At 34.5% G+C, this 21,396-nt stretch overlaps 1 non-coding gene across 1 annotated transcript; it reads left to right on the top strand.

Annotated features, from left to right (window-relative positions):
- The first annotated feature begins 3,547 nt into the window (after positions 1-3,547).
- LOC116639265 lies at positions 3,548-3,738 on the top strand. The gene has a single exon (XR_004300786.1). It is a non-coding gene; the product is annotated as a U2 spliceosomal RNA (small nuclear RNA).
- Positions 3,739-21,396: the final 17,658 nt, after the last annotated feature.

Below are 21,396 nucleotides of genomic sequence, written 5' to 3'. Positions count from 1 at the left end.
AATAAATAAAATCTTAAAAAAAAATTGCCTATTACCTATTAGGCCCTTATTAAATGTTTGTTGAATATATTATTGAATTAAAATATGAATGCAGGTAAAACAAAAAAATAACAAGTAGTAATGGAATTGTGTTCAATATCTGCTTGCTTTCATAAAATACAGAAAGAAAATAATTCAGATAGAGGCATTATCTGTTTTTTAGATAATAGAGTAGAGTTTGAAATGTAAAGAAGACCTTACTCTATTAATTTTGTTTGCCTCTAATTTTACCATTGTTGTTATTCGCTTGGAGAGGGAAACCTTGATCATCTTCAAATTATTCTAAGGGTGCTTGGCTGACTCAGTTAGTAGAGCATGCGAATCTTGATCTTGGGGTTATAAATTCAAGGCCCACGTTGGGTGTAAAGATTATTTAAAAATAAAATCTTAAAAAATAAAAGAAAATGAAAATCCCCAAACACAGATTGTTCTAGTATTTTTATGTCAAGAATGCTCACGGTTAGAAGATACCAAATACTAAGTCATTAATAGCATCATCCTTTGTTTGGAAATGAAAGGAAATTTACCTCTAGATTTGAGTCACAAGTGTGATCACAAAATAATTTGCCCACGAAGTGCTAAAGCAGTGCCTCACAGTGGAATGATCCTGTTAATTTGGGTTATCCATGGATGGAGCTCTGGAAAAGCTGCGTACATTTAGGTTCTTTTGCTGGCATATCAGTTGTTGGGTGTATAGGTTTTGTAGACATTGAAAAATTTCCAATTTAGGGGTGCCTGGATGCCTCAGTCTCCAATTTAGGGGTGCCTGGGTGGCTCAGTCATTAAGGTCTGCCTTTGCCTCAGGTCATGATCCCAGGGTCTTGGGATCGAGCCCTGCATCAGGCTCCCTGCTCAGCGGGAAGCCTGCTTCTCCTTCTCCCACTCCCCCTGCTTGTGTTCCTGCTCTCCCTATCTCTCTCTCTGTCAAATATATAAAATCTTTAAAAAAAAAAAAAGATTTCCAATTTAAAGTTAGGCAACTAAAATGATTTCAGGCAAGTTTTGATGGAACTGTGATTGTTAGAAGATATTGATCTTTATTTCATTAGGAAGTTTATCCAAAAAAATTTTTTTTTTGCTAATCCAAAATTTTGAGAAATAAGCTTGCATATTTTATGAGCATTTTTCCAAGATAATTTCTCTGACATTCAAGGAAATTGATATGATTTATCTTTTTTTGCTTCAGTCAAAACCATATTTAGACCTGATAGGAGAGAAAAGAACCTAAAAGATTGGAGAGGATATATATGTATACAATAATTGAAACTTCTAATAATTGAAACTCTTTACTATGATATACCAAGAAAGAATTAACTTTTATCACACTTTCAAATCCAGGAAACCCAATAAAGTGAAAAGATATTGGTCTTTATTTTTTTGAATTGTCAATTAGATTAATCTGTCACCCTTGATGGAGTGCTATCACTAATGTAGGTGAAAGGTCTTCCATTGCGTGGCATAGAGTGCCATTTTGTGTTCCCAGTCTAAGACACACCCTTGAATGTCTCTCAAACTACAATTTTGATCTTTATTCTCCTTCTCATTATATTTAAACTTTAAGCTATTTTTTCACAGGGCGCCTGGATGGCTTAGTCAGTTAAGTGTCTGCCTTTGGCTCAGGTCATGATCCCAGGGTTCTGGGATCTGCACCCCGCTCTCTGCTCAGCGGGGAGCCTGCTTCTCCCTCTCCCTCTGCCTGCCCCTCCCCCTGCTCCTGCTCTCTCTTTGTGTCAAATAAATAAATAAAATATTTTAAAAAAAGATATTTTTTCACAGTTTCTAACCAACCAAATTTTCTCCTCCTTTTGAGTATATTTTATATTTTTATTATTTCTTAATATCATTTCGTAAGTGTATTGGGTTTGACGCACAAAGAAGAGGTGATATGTACTCAGCTCAGCATTTGAAACTAGTAGTCTTTTGAAAGGTTTAATTCCAACATTTGATAAAAGCCATAAACTTTGACTGCCTGGACTGGAATCAATACATAGGTATTAAAACTGAATGTAAACTACTCCCTGATCCTATCATTCCAGAGGCATCCTGTTTCTAGTTCCATCTCTTGGTATTTCAAAACACTCTCCAAGTTGACCCAGCAGAGGTGTGTTTCAAAGTACAAAATGATGTACTTGAATGTCATATAGCACTTAAAGTCCATGGATTTAATCTTGGGCCACAAAGAGAGAAGTTACTGATTACACAGAGTTTATTCTTTTTATATCTAATTGACTTAATTATTGACATAAATGCTTTTTGGATAATCATGACCTTTTATGCCCAATTTAAAGCAAATATATTTTGTACTTTTGAACCAACAAGACAAAATAATTTCTGCAGCTAATGAAATTAGATCAGTTGTGCTAATACACACCTAACGCAGAGGATGTGCAACTGACCGAGTTTTAAGAAGGTGATTTGCTATCATGTGAAAATAACATTTGTAGGTCAACTTTGAACAATAACTTATCCCCTCGGTTACTGGAATCTTACATTTTTACTCGTGAAGGCTCTTGACAAATTGGGAAGCAGAGAAGCACTTTGTGCTTAAACACTTTTCGCATCTATTATCTTTCCTTCTGTGTGAGATTACTCAAGTTGTCAGGCACAGATAGAAACAGACTTTCTTTTATATAATTATTTCTATGGTCCTAAAAATAGCAGACCCCCCTGCTTGCCAGTATGTGAGGAGGCAACTACAGTTTTCTTTTAGAATCATGGTGTCAAAATTAATATTAACTGAACTTTAGTTTCTTTTAAAGACATCTGATCTCTGTTTGGGGGAAATTAACAAAAACATTCTGGATGTGTAATTCATAAATCAGAAACTAAGCTGCTTCCAAAGGTTCCAAGATATGAATTGATACTGAGATTTGTTCCAACACCATGATGAACTTGGGTGGTTAGTAAGTAGTGTGGCCATATAATTTGTCATCTCAACCTGCACATTTTGGAGTGAATGAGGGCATTATTAATTGTGCAGGAAAACAGCCATAACAGAAATGTCTTGGGCAAGGTAGAATGTATGGTCACCCAATCTGTGATTTCATGAATGCTGCCGGTAGCAAGAGAGCTCTGATGAGTTTTGTGTTCCACCAGACAGAGCCATAAAGTCTTGAGGAAATACACCTCAGATCAGGAGTTGCAGATCAAAGTTATTTTTCACAATTTGATCTTCCACAGGTACAATTGTAGGAGCTATTCAATCCAGATGAATTTAGACAAAGTTGGTTGCTCAGAATATCTATAACCAAATGCTACTCCTTAATTTCTTCTTGGATCTATTTGATTTGATCCAATAGTATTAAAAAGTGTGTGTGCATATGTGTGTGCTCACACATGTATATGTCAATTAGTAGATACCTAGATAATAATGTACAGAGATTATCTTGTTTTGAAGCTACTTGACTAATAAGAAAATAAAACCCCAGACCTGGCTCGTCTTAATACTATGATCCACTAATTTAAGTAATGGACCTATATGGTAAACACATTTAAAAATTGCTTCATAATCGCTTCTCGGCCTTTTGGCTAAGATCAAGTGTAGTATCTGTTCTTATCAGTTTAATATCTGATACATCCTCTCTCCGAGGACAATATATTAAATGGATTTTTGGAATTAGGAGGTGGAATAGGAGCTTGCTCTGTCCACTCCATGCATCGACCTGGTATTGCAGTACTTCCAGGAATGGTGCACCCCCTCCGGGGCGAATAAAAAAATAAAAAATAATAAAAAATAATAAAAAGTAAAAAAAAATAAAAATTTCTTCATAGATATTTCATTGTGGTACCATAATAGTTGGGATGTTTTGATTGAAAATTAATATTGTTACAAATATATTATTAAGTAATATAAAAATAAAAATGAATATCAATTTGTTCAAATTAATTTTATCATATTATTTATATTTAAGCAAATGACAAATAATGTTATGAATATTCTTTCCAGATGTTATACAAATGTACAAATTCTAGTCCATACTAAACATAAATTAGAGATGAATCTATCTTTTATCACCCATTGCAAAAACTATTTTTTTTTTTAAAGCCTTACCTGAGAAATTGGTTAAAATTCTATGACATTTTGTATAGTCTACTCCTGAATTATGAAACCAGGAGTCTCACTCTTAGATATAATTGAAATTTAACATTGCTTTTAGTCTAAAGCAATTATAATTTAATAGGCTTGCTGTCTAGAGAAGAACCCACTGAAAACTATCTTTACCTTCTTTTATAGTGCAATAATTATCATTTCTGTTTAGAACATATTTTAATAAAGTGGAGGGCCAATCTGACAGTTACTGTTTTTATTTCATAATTGTATGTGTGCATTATAATATATATAATATGCACATGTTATTTATAATATTCTGTATGTTATAATTTTAAAAACTATATATGGAACATATTTATATTTATAGCTCAGTATAGTTCATAGTTTTCTCAGTTGTCTCAGCCTATAACCGAGTAACAAAAATGCTTGAGATGAAATCAATTATTATCAGATGCAGATTAATCAACACCCAAAGTAAAATTTACTTTGCAAATTAAATGGGTATTTTGATGTACAAATTTGTGTTAAAGTTACTTAACTGAATTTTTAATTTTTTTTCTTCATTATTTTAACAGGAAGTTCAACTTACGTATAATGCCTTCACAGGCGTAGGTGTTTTAAAATTTAATTATGCATTTTCCCTTTTTACAACCTGTATTATGGTCTAATTAAGTTGGTTTAGAAAAGCTATAACCATTTAATAAATGCCGATGGTTTTCGTTTATCCTTTTCATAGGTAGGTTCATTAAAGAAATGAATGTTTTTTTTTGTTTTGTTTTCTTTCCTACAATGTGAAAAATGCATTCTGATACAAGGTGCAAAATTAGAATAAGATAGATTATAGGCTGAAATGGATTGTAAATCAACTTCTGTACTGTGAATATTTTATAGCAGACATTTGCAAACTAAAAAATCTGACATTTATATAGCAATGCATGCAAATTTTCCTCTTATATGTCATTTCCCTGAGATGAAAGTAATTTTAAAATGCAAGGTCAAAGAAATGATTACCCCTAACAAATAATAATAGAAGTTAAGGACAAATATCAGGAAGCAATTTGACATTTTCCTATTCTATGGAGCATTTAATATCTAATGTACACTGTCAGATAAGAGTAGGAATGGTGAGGTAGGAAATCCTTGTTGTAGTATGGAGATAACTTCAAGGTAGATAAATTGTTCCATTGATTTAATGGCTGTTATTGTTCCCTGGCAAAAACACTATTGGAGCTGTTCTTGTGGGACCAGAGTATCTCCTATATCTGATAAATGGTATGACCAGGACAACCTCAGTCTCAGCAGGAAAGACGCTGAACAAATTGTCAGCATGATTTTCATACAAGTTGTCAACAGCATCTGGGTTGCTCTGTGAAAGAATGATGGGTAACAGATGTTCTGGGAAATGCTACCATCTGCCCTTTCTCAAAATACATCCCCGGTGAAACAATGCATTTGAATGGATGCCACAGAGATACCTTTCTTTTGAAGAACTTAACCATCCTCAATATTTCAATGTTACTTGTGGCCGTCACAAAAGCAAATGGTCAAGAGTGTAAATGCAATCAGGGTAAGTAAGTAGACAGGTCCTTGAAAGGTCTTTAAGTTTAGTCACATAGTTTGGAAAAATAATGGTTGTTGACTCTCTAGTGGGTATACCAGAAAATTTCCAGCAAGAGGTCAGGAACTCCTTTTGTGCATATCTATTAAGTGATGTCACACTAATATATTATTTAGTTAGTGGTTTGTTTAAATTCTGTAGTAATCCCATGTTATTTTAAAGCCATTTGCTTTACAATTACAGTAATAGAAATGTAAAAATAAAAATATACAATTCAATAATTTGATGCCTGTGCTCACTTGTTCTAGAGATATAAATACGGCAATGTATCGATGTGCTGAAGGGTAAGTGTGCACTGGTTGATCATTATTAGCAATAGTAACAGGTCAAAGCTCTCAAGCGTGAAAAATATTTAGCCACTTTCTCTTTGCCTTTTCTCCCCTGTATGAATTATTTATTTAAGCAAAGAGTTTCTTCCCTCTGTTGAGATGGTGATAAGATTTGTGCTTGCTGGACCTGGAATCTTATACACAGTGAAAAACTCAAAATTTAATGATCTTTAAAAGATCTACCAAACAGTTTTATGTACTAAATTATTAATAAAATGTTTTTCTTCAATATACAATTATTACAAAAAAAAGCATTCATAAAATTTTCTTACCCTTGTAGATTTAATTTATATTTCAAATTTTAATATATAAACTCCTTATGCAGGTGATGATAATACATTTATTAAAAATGAAATAATAGAGGTTAACCTGACAGGCATTTAACAACATATATGACCATAGTGATAACAGACTTTGCTTACTTTATTATGCCTAATTAATGTAGAATTTTTTAAATGATAATCTTGAGGAATTTTATGAGCCAAATACCTTTCAAATGATAACTGATAGTTTATGTATATTGTACATTTTATCACATTTAAATATATCTAATTTTTCCTTTAAGTTTGTTAAAGATGATAATTTTATGGCAACCAGAATATAAAATTAATGAAAGTAATTTAATCTTTTTTTTTTTAAAGATTTTATTTATTTATTTGACAGAGAGAGACACAGCGAGGGAGGGAGGGGGGGGGGGGGGGAGGGAGAAGCAGGCTTCCTGCAGAGCAGGGAGCCCGATGCGGGGCTCGATCCCAGGACCCTGGGATCATGACCTGAGCCGAAGGCAGACGCTTAACGACTGAGCCACCCAGGCGCCCTGAAAGTAATTTAATCTTAATAGGCATTCAGAATAAGATGAAATATAGATATTTTGGGGTTGACTGTGACTTGTGAGAATGCTAGGCTAGCCGAGGAATGAAATCATCTAACCTTGGATTACATAAAACCCTCATATGGCAGTCAAAGTTTTGATTTAAAAAAGAGTTAAATGAACACACACACACACACACACACACACACACACACTCAGAAAAACAATAGCCAACCCATTTGTGGGAACATACATTTAAACCACTAAAATCTAGCCCTAGCCTAGATTCAATGTTGGAATTCCAAAAAGTATATTTATCTTCTTAGCTTTTGTCTTTTAATTTCATTGTATCTTCTTGTTGCAATCACCTTTGACAAAATCAGAGTAGGAATTACCAAAATGAATCATGGCAGATTAAAAGGAAGGGATGAGGTATGTGGTACTCTTCTTTTAGCTAAGGCTTTAGGAAAATATAAAGCACCAGAGAATTACTGATTAATTTATGTTGTTGTAATTTCATCCAATTCAGTTCTGCAAACACTCATTGAGGAAGTAATGAGTAGTGTTGTGTGTTGTGGAGGACACGATAGGACAATGCAATTGTTGACAGGTGGTGGGGTAGTGAGACAAATCTTGTACAGAAATCCAGTGTGGGTGCCTGAAAAAGTACTATTAGATGAGCTAATGTGTCAATTAACTTAATAGTTTGTTTTTGTCTGTTTGTGTTTATCAGCAACATAGCTAAGAACATCATGACCATTTATCTATGAAAAACAAGTAAGTGTAGCTAACTAGCCCAATTTTCCTAGCCCTAAAACAAAAACAGACCTACTTATAAAGATAAAATATATCATGAAAACTATATGTATCCCTGTCAAAAAGACATATAAGGAAAGAATAAGGGCATAAGTGTCATTATACATAGAATAAGTTCATAAATAAAAGGACCAGATTCCATTATAACTCGTATCTTAATGATCCTTAAAAGATGATCAGCAGCAGCTCTGGGGTGTTAACAGCTTTTCAAGTAGGCTTGATTACACAGGACTAAGCATAGATATAAATGATTCTTCATAGTACACAATTATAGTCTATAGTAGAGGTTGAGAATGGATGTTCTTTGATTAGAGATAACATGCAAGGTATAGGAGATTGATTGCAATAATGGCCAGCATTCTCCATCTTACTCCCTTATAGCCATGTTTTTTGCCATGTGGCTTCACAATTTCTCTCACTAAAGAGGCTGAGTCTGTTTGCCTAGTCCTGAATTTTGAGTTCAGTTATATAACTCACTTAGGCCAGTGGGACATTAGGATACGTGATCCATGCAGAGGCTTGGAAAAAGTGCTTGTGTGTTTCCATTTTCTCTCTTATTTTCTTGGTTTGACATAAGGATATGCTTATGTCTACTTGAAGCAAGGCTATTTTAGATCACCTGAGAGCCAGCTAATCCACAGGCATGTGAGTAAGCCGTACAGATCAGTAGACCAAAGATGTATGAGCCAGCCCAATTGAAATCAATGGAATACCCCAGATGTGTGAGTTAAATAAATGTTTGACAATTCACGTCCTGAAGGTTTTGTGATTGATTTTTGCACTGCTTGACTGTAGTAGTAAATAACTGACATGCATGTGCATAGGTTATTTTTGCTTGTTTTGTTTCTGACCAGCATAATTTTTTAAAATGTGATTTGAATTAATGTCCTTAGAAAGGCATGCATTTTTCAATTAACTGAAGAGTCAATCATATACTATTGTTGTGAACCTGGCACAAATCACACATTGATGTTATTTGCTTGAATTTTGTAAGGATTTACCTTTATAGCTCTTGACTTTTGAGGGTATTTATAAAATGTTTATTCTTTTGAAGTAGTAAAGCACTGACACAGACTTTGATTTCACAAACATATTTATCTATTGAGCTAAAAAGTCTCTGGGTTTTCTGCCAAAAAAAATATTTCAAGAATAGTTATTCAAATGCAGTTCAGTCTGTAGAGATGAACATTGTTGACCTTTATTGTAGGATTTCCTAATTGTCAGGACCAATGTCATAGAGAAAACTCAGAGAAAGCACAATGTAATTTTTTAAATGGCAAAAAAAGAAATTAAAGTAAAAGAAAACAAGGAAAACCCGCATTTGGTTGTTATTACATTGAACCATGTTTTATAATTTGGTTGTTATTACATTGAACCATGTTTTATAATTAAATTTTCTTTTCAGTAATCAAAAATCTAATTCTGAAATTAATTTAATTTATTACGATTTTCTTTGTAAATAATAATGAAAGAGTTAAGGTAATTTTATTGACTTGTATTTAGAGGTAGTTAAAATTGTTTCCTTTCCTTTCCTTAATATTTTGAATAGTTTCTTCTTCTAAAATATTATGCTAGATGATAATATACCATACTACCATATAGTCATAAACATACTGCACAGTGTAATTACTTTTGTGTTGTGAAGCATACTACAACTAGTTCCTTTTCTAAGAGTCTCTTTCTGAACCATTCTAAACTTTATTGGGTTTTTTTCTTCTTTTTTTTCTTTCAATTCTTTTTTCATTTGGAATATGTATCTATATACTGAGTACATGCTATGGGCTTCACAAAACCAAGCTTTAGATGTTCTCTGCTTACAGGGAGGTGACAGTCTGTTTAGGAGGTGGACTTTTAAACAAATTAACTCCTACAAGCCTTATTATCTAAGTCACTCCTTTTACACTAAGACTGAACAATCTTGCATTGCTATTATTGATTATCAACTCTTTGAAGTTAGTGACAGTGCTCTAGAACCCTGTAGTTTTGTGTACTGCAATTCAGTGATTCATATAATTCCAAAGTCCTAGATCTGTGCATGACATGCAGTAGTTCCCTTGTACAGCTCTGGAGTCCTGAGTTTACAATCCCCAGACCCTCTGGCTTCCCCTGCAGTTGAGGTGCATACCAGTCTTTCTGCAGTCTGGCCTGGGGTCTTCTCTAAAGCAGCAGGAACTCATTCAGCCTAGAAAAGTGTCCTCTGGATTATGGAAGAGTGAGCGTCTAAGGGGACAACTCCAAAACAGCTGGGAAAGGGAGCTAGTGGATAAATATTACAGGTAAACAATCCTAGGAGGCCTTCTGCATGCTTCTCAGAAAGTCCAGGAGGACCCAAACATAGGCTTCCAACAGCAACTACACAGTAAACACTCTCCTAAGCTACTTTTTCCTCCCTCCCTATCTGCTCACCCTGATTGGTTGCTCTAGATTGCTGGGTCCACCTCTACCTCTTTATGCCCCATATTTTTTCTCTGTTCTTAGAGGAAATCAACTAAGTCATCCCTTAATATATACTTATTGATAAATAAATGGGTTCCCATTGCTCAGTAACATATTTTACAAAGGAGCTAAATGAATATTCTCAAATAATAATGACACTTGTCACATTCAAAACCTGGGGTCCCATAAGTCCATGATTGTTTGGTTAAATTCTTAGGTGATACATTTAATATGAAGCATGAAATTGGGTGGACTCGATTGTCTTTGATTATTGAACTATTATGAATTCCGTTTTTTTGTTATGTAAACATTTTTAGATATTGCCAGATAATTAACAAAAACAAAAACTGTGTTCTTGACTGAGTTGAAGACTGAAATGGAAAAATAAATTTCACATCAAATATTTAACAATTAATGACTCCTAATCCTTGCCAGGTGAGAAATAGCTAGGGGGCCTATTTCTTTCTCTTATTATGAATTTTTAAAGTATTTTTCTTCAAATGCTGTAACAGTAAAGAGAATAAATTATATATAGTTCCTTAAAATTCAAGTGACTGTACTGACAGCATGCTGAGTTATGATATGTTATTATTTACAAGAAATGTGGCTCTGGGTAAAATTACCTTCATTTATTTCTTGCTGAGTACTGAGAGTTATTGAGTTTATTACTTAAAAATAATGAAATAACTTCAATAGATATTTCCAATAATTGTCTTAAAATGAGATATAAGAAATTCTAGTTATATGTGATTTTTTAAAAGTTAGTTTCAGTGTATATTTTTGCATTTCCTGTTTCCCTATCCAACAGTCTTCTATTGTATAGAAAATGTATTTTTAAAGACTTTCACTTTTATAGTATTTGAGAGGCGTTACCATTAATGTCTGGTTTTCTGCATGAATTATAATTTAATACTATATTCACAAAAACTAAATTATTAAGTATTCCCCTTTATATAACTCAGTGTGTTAATATTTATTTTTATTTTTTTAAATTATTATATTGACTTCTCAATGTCCTTTCATCATTGGTATATTTTGAGAAGGTCAAAGTATTTTTACTAATATTTTTTCTTAACATCCTACAGTGATTATTAAAATATTTGGATTTCATCATTTGTTAGGTATAAATTCATAAACATATTGCTCTTTAAGTTACCAAAAGGAATGATGACAAAAATTTATAAATATCACCATGAAGTAGATGAATATTTTCTTTACATTAAAAATAGTGTGAATTGCAGCACCAACTCTTGATTTCAGCTCAGGTCATGATCTGAGAGTTGTGAGATTGAGCCCCGTATCAGGCTCCATGCTCAGCATGGAGTCTGTTTGAGATTTGAGATTCTCTCTCTTCCTTTCCCTCTGTCCCTGCCCTAATGTTTGCCGTTTCTCTCTCTCCGTCTCTCAAATAAAATAAATTAATTAAACCCCAAAAAAACAAAATATAGTGTGAAATATTTCTTAAGGAAAAACACAAAAATTTTCAATACTTCATGTTTAAATAATATATAACATATTTTTACATAGGTATTTTCACTATCAAAATATTTTATATTCTGTATTCTTATACATATTTCTCATACTTCTAAAGTATATTTATTATTACCATTTGCATGACTACAGATCATTACCTCCGGCTGAGGTATTATAATATAACAAGCTGCATATTTTGAATATACAGGCCTATTTAAAATTTTTGTTAGTATATAATATTTTATATATTTTTTTATCTGTGAAATAAACTTTCAGAGAAGCATTTATAAAAATAAGCTTAATATGTAGAATGTATATTTCATGACACATTGGTGACCAAAGTATTATGGAAGTTAAAAATTTCATTAGTCTATGAATTTATCAATTTTACTATGAATGCTCCAATATATATTTTACATCTTTTTTTCTAAATATTGTCTTCTCTAATTTTATTATATCAGGTTTGTTTAATTTACTACAATGTTGAAATATTGTTTATATTTTTAAATTAATAATATATTTTTAATTTTTCCTTTTTTAAACTGAAGGATAATTGATACTCAATGTTACATTAGTTTCAGGTGTACAACATAGTAATTTGAAACTCTGTACATTACACTATGCTCACCGCAAGTATAGTTACTCCTGTCATCATACAATGCTATTATAATATCATCGACCATATGCCCTTTGCTGTACCTTTTCTCCCTGGAACCTATTAATTCCAGAATTGGAAGCTTGTATCTCTCACTCCCCTGCACCCATTTTGCCCATCCCTCCACTTTCTGCCCCACTGGCAACCATCAGTTTGTTTTCTGTATCATGGGTCTGTTTCTGCTTTTTGTTTGTTTGTTTTGTTTTTCAGATTTTACATATAAGTGAAATCATGTGGTACTTGTCTTTCTCTGCCTGACATATTTCACTTAGCATAATACACTTTAGGTCCATCCACATTGTCTCAAATGGTAAGATCTCATCCTTTTTTATGGCAGAGTTACATTCCATCCTATATATATACATATATATATGTCATATCTTCTTTAGCAAAGGATCTATTATGTATCAAAGGATGCCTGGGCTGCTTCCATATCTTGCTATTGTAACTAATGCTGCAGTAAACATAGGGGTGCATATATCTTTTTAAATTATTGTTTTCATTTTCTTTGGGTAAATACCCAACAGTGAAATTACTGGATCATATGATATTTATATTTTTAGTTTTTTTGAGAAACCTCAATATTGTTTTCCACAGTGGCTGCACCAATTTACATTCCCACCAACAGTGCACGAAGATGAACCTTCAATTTCTTAAATAGTCCATCTGTGTCTTTGAGCACACTAATACATACTTCTGTGGTAACCTAATACTTAACCAATTATATCACTTTATACCATCCACAGGGTAAACACTTTGCATTTTTTGCTTGCAATTGAGTATGTTTATGTCATACATCGAAGTCTGGTTTTGGAAAAGTAATTAAAAAGTTATGATGAACATTTTATTTTGGGAAATATAGATTTGAAAAGGAAGATTTCCAAAGAATTAAATAAACAATGTTTAATATTTAATAGACAACAAAATTTTGTATTATAACAAAATGCAAATTTCTAATGATGCCTCCTCATTTATAGTATTCAGATAGTATCTAATTGGAATAAATATGGGAAATTTTATACGAATATGTTTTATACGAAGTTGATCATAAAAAATGGTAGATCAATTGTAAGGTAAGCCATGTAGAAAGTAAAACTCTTAAAGGATAAAACTATCCAATCTTTATTTTTGAGACAGAAAAGTAACATGGGCATGGCAGACAATTTTTTTTATTCTTGACATTTATTTACTTATATAACAGTATTTGTCTGTTCACTGTTTAAAAAAAGATGTTTTCTTGGGGTGCTTGGGTGGCTTAATTGGTTAAACAGTCTGACTCTTGATTTTAGCTCGGGTCCTGATCTCAGGTTTAGGAGATCGAGCCCCATGTTGGGCTCTGTGCCAGGTGTGGAGCCTGCTTAAGATTCTCTCTCTCCCTCACCCTCCATTTTACAAATGCCAAGAAAATAATTATAGTTTATTTTAATAAGTTTTATTTTAACCCACCTTCCCCATTACATAAGATGTAAAGTTTAGAAATAACAGCGATGTTCACAATAGCCAAACGGTGGAAAGAGCAGAGATGTCCTTCAACAGACGAATGGATAAAGAAGATGTGGTCCATATATACAATGGAATATTACTCAGCCATCAGAAAGGATGAATACCCAACTTTTACATCAACATGGATGGGACTGGAGGAGATTATGCTAAGTGAAATAAGTCAAGCAGAGAAAGTCAGTTATCATGTGGTTTCACTTATTTGTGGAACACAAGGAATAGCATGGAGGACGTTAGGAGAAGGAAGGGAAAAATGAAGCGGGGGAGACTCGGCGGTGGAGACCAACAATGAGAGACTATGGACTCCGAGAAACAAACTGAGGGTTTTAGAGGGGAAGGGGTGGGTGGATGGGTTAGCACAGTGATGGGTATTAAGGAAGGCACGTATTGCGTGGAGCACTGGGTGTTATACGCAAACAATGAATCGTGGAACACTACATCAAAAACTAATGATGTACTGTATGGTGACTAACATAACATAATAAGATAAAATTTTAAAACAGAAATAGATTGTTAATACTAATTTCTGCAACATACATTTTTATTACAGTATTTTTATATTGATATGGATGTATATATAAATACCTTAAATTTAAGCTTCTATTTTAAATAGATTTTTCATTTGTTTTGGCTACTGTCAATTCGTTGAAAGTATAGTGTCTTTCTTAGTATTTCATACAGTGTACACATATGAAATATTTTTTATGCTCTCCAACCTCTGAAAATTTAATTTCTGCTTTTTGCTGATAGGGAAATGTTGTTTTTTTTTTATTGTTATGTTAATCCCCATACATTACATCATTAGTTTTGATAGGGAAATGTTTAGTAGAGTCATGAGGTTGTTTTGATTTTATATAAATGCAGTATTTCTCCAAATACGTTTCAACTCGTTTATTCATCTTAAAGATATTCTATGTCAGTAGTGATAGAGACTGAATGCTGTTGTCCTCCTCCCACCAAATTCATATGTTGAAGCTTAATCTCCATTGTGATGGTATTTGGAGGGGAGACTTTGAGAGGTGCTTACGTCATGCTCACAGAGACCTCATGAATGACATGAGTGTCTTATAAAAGAGAACCTAGAGAACCCCTGTATCACCTGAGAACACACTGAAAATACTGGACTATGAACTAGGAGGTCAGTCTTCATTAGACACCAATGTATCAGCAATACCTTGATCTTGGACTTCCCAGTCTCTAGAGCTGTCAGAAATAAATCCTGTTGTTTATAATCCCCCCAGTCTATGGTATTTTATTATAGTAGCTCAAACAGACTTAGACAAAATAAATTTAAATTTTCTTTTTATTTCTGTATAATATTTACAAATATAAATTGACCTAAGTTTAGTTAACACTTCCTCATTGAGGTACATTTAAGATTTTTTTCCCAGTTTAATTGTAATAATTATTATAAACAACTCACTGATTAGTGTATTTTTGAACATTCTTTGATGTGGTCCTAGAGGGTTTTTATTTATTTTTTTTTGAGATTACTGTGAAATTGCCCTCCAAATTAGCCATAGCATTGTACTCCTACCAGCAGTAAACAGCTGCTTATTTTCTAATTCTTTGGATGAATGATCTGCTAAAAATGTTAAAATGTTGACCACCTAATGGTTGGTAAAATGGTTTATTTTTATAAATTGTTATTCATGTATTATTATGATGAAAAGCATAATTTCTTATGTTCATTAATCCTTTGTGTTCTTTTTTCCTATTGTGAATGACTTTCAGCTTTTATTCTTAATTTTGATCCAGATAAATTTATCATATTTTTCTTCATATATTTTGCACCTTAGGAAAACTTGACCTTTAACCTCAGATATAAACATATTATTCTTATTGTTCCTTTTACTTGTAGTATCTTTGGCTTTAGTTAGTTTATATTTATAAAATGTTTGTTTTTGAGGGGCGCCTGGGTGGCTCAGTCAGTTAAGCATCTGCCTTCGGCTCAGGTCATGATTTTAGGGTCTGCGGATTGAACCCTGTGTCAGTCTCCCAGCTTATCAGGGAGTCCGCTTCCACTGCCCCTCCCCTCTGCTCATGCTCTCTCTATCTCTCGTTCTTTTTCAAATAAATAAAATCTTTTTTAAAAAAAGTTGGTTTTGAGTAACACATTTTTCAAAGAATTTAATCTACTTCACTTAAAATTTCAAGATTATTGTAGTAGCAACTCTATTGCATTCATTTAAAAATTATTCTGTGTGCCAATAATCTTCTGGATTGTGTTTGCCTTCTCTAATTTTTGTTATTTTTATTTATTTTTTAATTTTTTAAAGATTTTTTACTTACTTATTTGACAGAGAGAAAGAAAGAGAGAGCATAAGCAGGGGGAGCAGGGAAGGGAGAAGCAGGCTTCCTGCTGAGCAGGGAGCCCAAAGCGGGGCTCCGTCCCAGGACCCCGGGATCATGACCTGAGCTGAAGGCAGACGTTTAACCAACTGAGCCACCCAGGTGCCCCTATTTTTTAAAAAATAATTGTGCTGGGCGCCTGGGTGGCTCAGTCGTTAAGCGTCTGCCTTCGGCTCAGGTCATGGTCCCAGGGTCTTGGGATCGAGCCCCGCATCGGGCTCCCTGCTCAGCGGGGAGCCTGCTTCTCCCTCTCCCACTCCCCCTGCTTGTGCTCCCTCTCTCGCTGTGTCTCTCTCTGTCAGATAAATAAATAAAATCTTTAAAAATTAAAATAAAATAAAAATAAAAAATAATTGTGCTTTAGTGTGATTGATTCCTTAAGATGAATTAGTTGATGCAGCTACTATTGCGTAAGCAGCATATATATTACAAATGCCGACATATCATAGGTAGTGGCTATTTTCAATATTATCTGTCCAGTACCATAGGAAATAGGTGAGACTTATTCAGACATTCATAAAAGCTTTAATTCTCTCTGATAGATAAGGCAATGGGCCCATGTGAAAGTGATGCAATTTTAAGTCATGCACTTCGGCTGGGCTGGGCAAAGTAAGACAGGTACAGCGCTGAGATAAACAAGTGTTAATCTCTGCAGAAGTCTGGAGTCTGACACACAGGGATTTAAGTCACATTCTGTCATATTGCAGTTGTGTGATGTTGAGAAAGTCAGTACTGCCTTTGACCATCAGCTTCCTCATAGCTACAGGGGAATGTTGAGTAGAGTTAACGAAATCCTTTTCCCTACTCTTTGGACAAATATGTTTCCATCTCTCTTTCTCCTGTAAAGGTAGGATGTCAGCTGTGAACCAGGCAGCATTGCCTATAGCAACATAATCTCAAATAAGCAAATTACATCTGGACAGAAGATAAGTTAATAAACTATTTAGTGAGAGTATTTAATGAGAAGCAATAGCTCTGAGGCTGTCCTGAGGGCAGTGGATCTTAACAACTGGGCATTGCCCTGTTGAGATCCTGGAAGTCTTGCCTCTCAAACTGTCACAAGAGATATCACCTCCTCTTTGAGACATAGGGCTTCTAAGCCAGGCAAGCGCCACCCACTGTGTCTCCTTTCCTTGCACCTGGCCTATCACATGGGTGCTCCAGAGAATAGCTGTATGGTTTGTGGTCTCCTATGAGAAGTCTCATTGAAGAAAAACCCCAGAGGCTGCCCTGCTGCATGCCCTATTTCCTGTCCCATGTCCTTGGTAAAGCCCAGGCCACAGACTGCCTGCCTAGTAGACTCTTGTAAGTTTAATTGATAGGTTGAGCCTAAGGAACCCCAGACAGGGAACAGGAGATAATAATAATAATCACCTCACAGAGTTGTGAAGAATAAATGAAATAATGTAACTAGATCTCTGGCCTAGGGTCAAATGCCTTCTCTGTATCCCAGAAAGAATACCCGTGATTAGCTCTTTTCCTCCTCTTGGAGAAAGCCTGCTTCTGAGATTCCAGTGTGAATAGTCAAGCCATGTTTTGTTTTGTTTTTCTTTTTTTTTTTTTTAATTTTATTATGTTATGTTAGTCACCATACATTACATCATTAGTTTTTGATGTAGTGTTCATTGATTCATTGTTTGTGTATAACACCCAGTGCTCCATTCAGTACATGCCCTCATTAATACCTGTCACCAGGCTAACCCATCCCCCCACCCCTCTCCCCTCTAGAACCCTCATTTTTCCCTTCCTGCCATCTTCCTCTTCTTCTTCGTCTTCTTTTTTTTTTTTTTTTTTACAATATAATATATTATTTGTTTCAGAGGTACAGGTCTGTGATTCAACAGTCTTACATAATTCACAGCACTCACCATAGCACATACCCTCCCCAATGTCTATCACCCAGCCACCCCATCCCTTCCACCCCCCACCACTCCAGCAACCCTCAGTTTGTTTCTTGAGATTAAGAATTCCTCATATCAGGTGAGATCATATGATACATGTCTTTCCCTGATTGACTTATTTCACTTAGCATAATACCCTCCAGTTCCAGCCATGTCGTTGCAAATGGCAAGATCTCATCCTTTTGATGGCTGCATAATATTCCATTGTATATATATACACCACATCTTCTTTATCCATTCATCTGTCGATGGACATCTTGGCTCTTTCCATAGTTTGGCTATTGTGGACATTGCTGCTATAAACATCGGGGTGCACATAACCCTTTGGATCCCTACATTTGTATCTTTGGGGTAAATACCCAGTAGTGCAATTGCTGGGTCATATGGTAGCTCTATTTTCAACTTTTTGAAGAACCTCCGTACTGTTTTCCAGAGTGGCTGCACCAGCTTGCATTCCCACCAACAGTGTAGGAGGGTTCCCCTTTCTCCGCATCCCCGCCAACATCTGTCATTTCCTCACTTGTTAATTTTAGCCATTCTGACTGGTGTGAGGTGGTATCTCATTGAGGTTTTAATTTGGATTTCCCTGATGCCGAACGATGTTGAGCACTTTTTCATGTGTCTGTTGGCCATTTGGATGTCTTTTTTGGAAAAATGTCTGTTCATGTCTTCTGCCCATTTCTTGATTGGATCATTTGTTCGTTGGGTGTTGAGTTTGATAAGTTCTTTATAGATTTTGGATACTAGCCCTTTATCTGATATGTCATTTGCAAATATCTTCTCGCATTCTGTTGGTTGTCTTTTGGTTTTGTTGACTGTTTCTTTTGCTGTGCAAAAGCTTTTTATCTTGATGAAGTCCCAGTATTCATTTTTGCCCTTGCTTCCCTTGTCTTTGGTGATGTTTCTAGGAAGAAGTTGCTGCGGTTGAGGTAGAAGAGGTTGCTGCCTGTGTTCTCCTTTAGGATTTTGATGGACTCCTGTCTCACATTGAGGTCTTTCAACCATTTGGAGTCTCTTTTTGTGTGTGGTGTAAGGAAATGGTCCAGTTTCATTCTTCTGCATGTGACTGTCCAATTTTCCCAACACCATTTATTGAAGAGACTGTCTTTTTTCCATTGCATATTTTTTCCTCCTTTTTGAAGAGTAGTTGACCATAGAGTTGAGGGTCCATTTCTGGGCTCTCTATTCTGTTCCATTGATCTATGTGTCTGTGTTTGTGCCAGTACCATACTGTCTTGATGATGACAGCTTTGTAATAGAGCTTGAAGTCTGGAGTTGTAATGCCTTTGCTTGTCCTTTCCCCCTTCCTTTCTCCCTTGTGGAGGAACTCTAGGAGTACTGCAGTCACCTCCTGTTTTCGATGAGGACTTTGGTCAAAGATACCATTTCCCGTCAGAGCAGTGTTCCTGGATTCTATAACAGATATTTCAACCCTGCTGGTCTGTAGCAACTGCTTCTTATACACGACACTTGCACTAGCAATTTGAAGACTGTTCCTTGAAATAAAGCCCTAAATATAAATGAAAAAATATCCAAACTAAATTATTCTATGCCAAATCGTTTACTTGCACACTATATACAGTTCTATTACAAATGAAAGGGGGATCCAATGAACACTTTATGTGAATACTATAGTTATCTCAAGGTATTGTTTCTTTCTAAAAAAGTAAGATTTGTGAGTCTTAGTAGAGATTCAGTGGAGTTTTCTGTATGAACACCACCATTATATTGATCCCCTAGAAAGGAGTTAAAATGTTTCTCACTTCAGTAAGCTAACCACAGAAAGTAAATGGTTCCAACTTAGGCATCTAATCTTACATTAGCCAACGTCATGCACAGGTATATAGATAAATGGAAGTAAGAGGGGATGGGTGGAAAGAGAATGATCTGTTATGATTGATACAGTGAGGATGGATAGATTGATGCTAGATACAGATAGCAATGAGAGCAGATAGATGATGGTAGAATCAACTGGTCTATTTGAAATCATTGCTTGTTTATTTATTAACACTGAGACAGCGACTGCCAAACAGATTACATGTTGTCTTTAGCTACTTAGTGCCTCTGCTTCCTGAATTTAAGTTGCACTGGAAGCCAAATTCAAGTTACAAAGATTCTTTGTGAGTATGGAGTCATGGGAGGAGAGACTATCTTCATTCATATCTTCATAGATAATTGTTTGGTGTAATTACACTGATGGTTAAGCACATCCATTGGGTTTGGGTTTTCCTATTTGACTCCCAGAGAGCAACCTAATTTCCATTGTGTCTAAACTGATAGCAGGTGAGGTTCATTGTCATCCCTTTGTAACGATAGAACTAGGTTGATCATTATTTACCAAATTTATCAGACACGATGCAAAAACTAAAGACTACCTTGATTTGGTCAATTTCTATTTTAAGGGAAACATGTCAATATTATTTCTTATCACCTTTTTAAAAGAACTGTGATAATGTCACCATGAAGTGGCTTAAGACCAATTATGACTTAATTTCACTTTTTACATGAGTATTGTGCTTTTGCATATTTTTCTTTTATCACTCCTCTTCTTTCACATCTGTTAAAACTTAAATTACAAGAACATTTTTGCTAAATTGAATTTCTTTTGTAAATTTTCTTTAATGCTTTAATGTATAAAAACTTGGAAACTCAGTGTTTATTTTTCCACAACATTAAGGTTACATTTTGTTTTTTACTGTGTATATACCTTTTAGAGATATTTATTCTGTAGCCTTCAGTAATGGCAAAATTGCCCACAGTATGTAATTTTCAATATAAACCAAATAGAAAAATTGTTAATTCTCATATCTTTCTATTTCTTTGTTTCCTTATATACAATTTGTTTTTTAATTTATATTTTCTTCGTGTAAAATTGCTGGGCTAGATCATAATCAATAATAGTATTTAATTTCTTCTGTAAAATGTCAGTATAACAAAGTCATATATGAAAAAATAATATTAATAGCAGTACCTACATTTTTAATGTTAGATTCTGGCATTGTGCTAAATTCTCTCTCTCTATATATGTATACTATTAGTATATGATTAGCATGAATATATATTATATATATCTTTATATATTTAATATTTATAAAAAGCAGTGAGATACAACCAATTTATAGAAATGGAAATCGGGCGCCTGGGTGGCTCAGTCGTTAAGCGTCTGCCTTTAGCTCAGGTCATGATCCCAGGGTCCTGGGATCGAGTCCCACATCGGGCTCCCTGCTCCGTGGGAAGCCTGCTTCTCCCTCTCCCACTCCCCCTGCTTGTGTTCCCTCTCTCGCTGTGTCTCTCTCTGTCAAATAAATAAAATATTAAAAAAAAAAAAAAAGAAATGGAAATCGAGAGTAGGAAAGAGTAAGTACTTTTCTCAAATTACAAAACCAATATATTGTAGAAACTGGTCTGTGTGACA

The sequence above is a fragment of the Phoca vitulina genome, unplaced genomic scaffold, assembly GCF_004348235.1.
Source record: "Phoca vitulina isolate PV1807 unplaced genomic scaffold, GSC_HSeal_1.0 scaffold17, whole genome shotgun sequence".
NCBI classification, from domain to species: Eukaryota; Metazoa; Chordata; class Mammalia; order Carnivora; family Phocidae; genus Phoca; species Phoca vitulina.
Note: the sequence above shows the minus strand (reverse complement) of the source record. Positions and strands in the feature narration are given on the sequence as shown.